Source organism: Rhinoraja longicauda, chromosome 44 (assembly GCF_053455715.1).
Source record: "Rhinoraja longicauda isolate Sanriku21f chromosome 44, sRhiLon1.1, whole genome shotgun sequence".
In the NCBI taxonomy this organism is placed as follows: domain Eukaryota; kingdom Metazoa; phylum Chordata; class Chondrichthyes; order Rajiformes; family Arhynchobatidae; genus Rhinoraja; species Rhinoraja longicauda.
Window position 1 is genome coordinate 8153881 of NC_135996.1, and position 4041 is coordinate 8157921.

The following is a 4041-nucleotide window of genomic DNA, read 5'->3' on the forward strand; positions in this document are numbered from 1 at the left end:
ACCAGCGCCTTCCTGCACCATTCACCCACCAACCTGCACCAGTCTGAAGGGTCTCGGCCCGAAACGCCGCCAGCGCCTTCCTGCACCATTCACCCACCAACCTGCACCAGTCTGAAGGGTCTCGGACCGAAACACCACCAGCGCCAGTTCACCCACCCACCTGCACCAGTCTGAAGGGTCTCGGACCGAAACGTCACCCATTCCTTCTACCGAACTTATCTCTACCTACCTCGACTCCATCCTATCCCCCCTGGTTAAATCCCTCCCCACCTACGTCCAAGACACCTCACACGCTCTCCATCTCCTGGATAACTTCCGGTTCCCAGGCCCCCACTCCCTCATCTTCACCATGGATGTCCAGTCACTCTACACTTCCATCCCCCACAAGGATGGTCTCGAAGCCCTCCGTTTCTTCCTCGACCGTAGAACCAGCCAATCCCCATCGACCAACACTCTCCTCCGCCTAGCAGAGCTGGTTCTTACCCTCAACAACTTCTCCTTTGACTCCTCCCACTTCCTCCAAACCAGAGGCGTAGCTATGGACACTCGCATGGGCCCTAGCTACGCCTGCCTCTTTGTCGGGTACGTCGAACAATCCCTGTTCCAGACGTACACTGGCCCCATCCCCGAACTCTACCTCCGCTACATCGACGACTGCATTGGTGCTACCTCTTGCACCCATGCAGAACTCACTGACTTCATACACTTCACCTCCAATTTCCATCCTGCCCTTAAATATACCTGGACTATCTCTGACATCTCCCTCCCGTTTCTGGACCTCACCATCTCCATCACAGGAGACAGACTAGTGACGGACATTTACTACAAACCCACCGACTCGCACAGCTATCTGGACTACACTTCTTCCCACCCGGACTCCTGCAAAAAGTCTATCCCCTACTCCCAATTCCTCCGTCTAGGCCGCATCTGCGCCCGGGATGAGGTGTTTCACACTAGGGCTTCTGAGATGTCCTCGTTCTTCAGAAAATGGGGCTTCCCCTCCCCCATTATAGATGAGGCTCTCACTAGGGTCTCTTCTACATCCCGCAGCTCCACTCTTGCTCCCCCTCCCCCCACTCACAACAAGGACAGAATCCCCCTCATTCTCACCTTCCACCCCACCAGCCAGCGGATCCAACATATCATCCACCAACATTTCCGTCACCTACAACGGGACCCCACCACTGGCCATATCTTCCCATCCCCTCCCCTCTCTGCGTTCCGCAGAGACCGTTCCCTCTGTAACTCCCTGGTCCACTCGTCCCTTCCTACCCAAACCACCCCAACCCCGGGCACTTTCCTCTGCAACCGCACGAGATGCAACACCTGTCCCTTTACCTCCCCCCTCAACTCCATCCAAGGACCCAAACAGTCTTTCCAGGTGAGACAAAGGTTCACCTGCACCTCCTCCAACCTCATCTATTGCATCCGCTGCTCTAGATGTCAACTTATTTATATCGGTGAAACCAAGCGCAGGCTCGGCGATCGCTTCGCTGAACACCTGCGCTCGGTCCGCATTAACAAAACTGATCTCCCGGTGGCCGAGCACTTTAACTCCCCCTCCCATTCCCAGTCTGACCTTTCTGTCATGGGCCTCCTCCAGTGCCATAGTGAGGCCCACCGGAAATTGGAGGAGCAGCACCTCATATTTCGCCTGGGCAGTTTGCAGCCCGGTGGTATGAACGTCGACTTCTCCAACTTCAGATAGTTCCTCTGTCCCTCCCTTCCCCTCCTCCTTCCCAGATCTCCCTCTATCTTCCTGTCTCCACCTATATCTTTCCTTTGTCCTGCCCCCCTGACATCAGTCTGAAGAAGGGTCTCGACCCGAAACGTCACCCATTCCTTCTCTCTGGAGATGCCTGACCTGCTGAGTTACTCCAGCATTTTGTGAATAAACCCATTCCTTCTTTCCAGAGATGCTGCCGGTTCCTGCTGCAGAGATGAGTTACTCCAGCATTCTGTGGCTATCTTCGGTTTAAACCAGCATCTGCAGTTACTCTCCACACACCACAAACTTACCCTTTGGCCAAACTTGTCCATGATGATGGATAGCCCTCTAAACGTTGCCTATCCAGGTATCTGTCCAAATGTCTTTTAAAGGTTGTTATAGTATCTGTCTCAATGACCTCCTCCACCACCCTCTGAGTGAAAAGGTTGCCCCTCCGGTTCCAAATAAATGTTGCCCTCCCACCTTAAACCTATGTAGTCTGGCATCCACCTAATACTGCACCCACCCTCATTATCTGTAGGATAGACGGGTCTCGACCCGAAACGTAAGGCCAGGAGGGAAGATAAGCGTCGTGGGGGAGGATTAAACAAGTGAGAAGTTGCAGACACGGGACTCTTGCAGCTTTCATGCTGCTCGCTCTCTCCGCTCCCAGAACCAGAAGCACGCCACATGGCGCCAGCAAATTGGGAGACTGGCAGAAGTGGGGGGGGGGAGGGGTTGCAACGGGAGCCTCGGTCCATTATAACTGAAATCTGCTACTTGTGGTGCCTCTATGGTACCAGGGTCCACGATGTCTTGGAGCAACTGCATGACATTCTCAAGTGGGAGAGTGAGGAACCAGAAGCTGCTGTACACATTGGCACAAATAATAGACAATAGGTGCAGGAGGAAGCCATTCGGCCCTTCGAGCCAGCACCACCATTCAATGTGATCATTCTCAATCAGTACCCCGTTCCTGCCTTCTCCCCTTACCCCCTGACTCCGCTATCTTTAAGAGCTCTATCTAGCTCTCTCTTGAATGCATTCAGAGAATTGGCCTCCACTGCCTTCTGAGGCAGTGAATTCCACAGATTTATAACTCTCTGCCTGAAAAAGTTTTTCCTCATCTCCGTTCTAAATGGCCGACCCCTTATTCAGGCCCCTGGTTCTGGATTCCCTCAACATTGAGAACATGTTTCCTGCCTCTTACGTGTCCAACCCCTTAATAATCTTATATGTTTCGATAAGATCCCCTCTCATCCTTCTAAATTCCAGTGTATACAACCCTAGTCGCTCCAGTCTTTTAACATACGACAGTCCCGCCATTCCGGGAATTAACCTAGTAAACCTACGCTGCATGCCCTCAATACCAAGAATATCCTTCCTCAAATTTGGAGACCAAAACTGCACACAGTACTCCAGGTGCGGTCTCACTAGGGCCCTGTACAACTGCAGAAGGACCTCTTTACTCCTATACTCAACTCCTCTTGTTATGAAGGCCAACATTCCATTGGTTTTCTTCACTGCCTGCTGTACCTGCATGCTTCCCTTCGGTGACTGATGCACTAGGACACCCAGATCTCGTTGAACATCCCCTCTTCCTAACTTGACATCATTCAGATAATAATCTGCCTTTCTATTCTTACTTCCAAAGTGAATAACCTCACGCTTATCTTCATTAAACTGCATCTGCCATATATCCACCCACTCACACAACCTGTCCAAGTCACCCTGCAGCCTTATTGCATCTTCCTCACAATTCACACTACCCCCCAGCTTAGTATCATCTGCAAATTTGCTAATGGTACTTTTAATCCCTTCATCTAAGTCATTAATGTATATCGTAAATAGCTGGGGTCCCAGCACCGAACCTTGCGGTACCCCACTGGTCACTGCCTGCCATTCCGAAAGGGACCCATTTATCCCCACTCTTTGCTTTCTGTCTGTTAACCAATTTTCTATCCATGTCAGTACCCTACCCCCAATACCATGTGCAGGAAACATAGGTAGGAAAATGATTAGAGTTCGGCAAAAGATAAATAAAGCATGTCTTAGATGTAGACATTTATATATCAAGACTAGATATAGATCTATATATATATATATAGATTAGCATGAACAGTTTTGGTCAATGGGCCCATTTTTATGCTGTACAGCTTTGAGTCCATTTAGACAATCACTTTGTGAGCAGACTATAGACCAACATTTATCATATCATATATCTACAGCCGGAAACAGGCCTTTTTCGGCCCTCCAAGTCCGTGCCGCCCAGTGATCCCCGTACATTAACACTATCCTACACCCACTAGGGACAATTTTTACATTTACCCAGC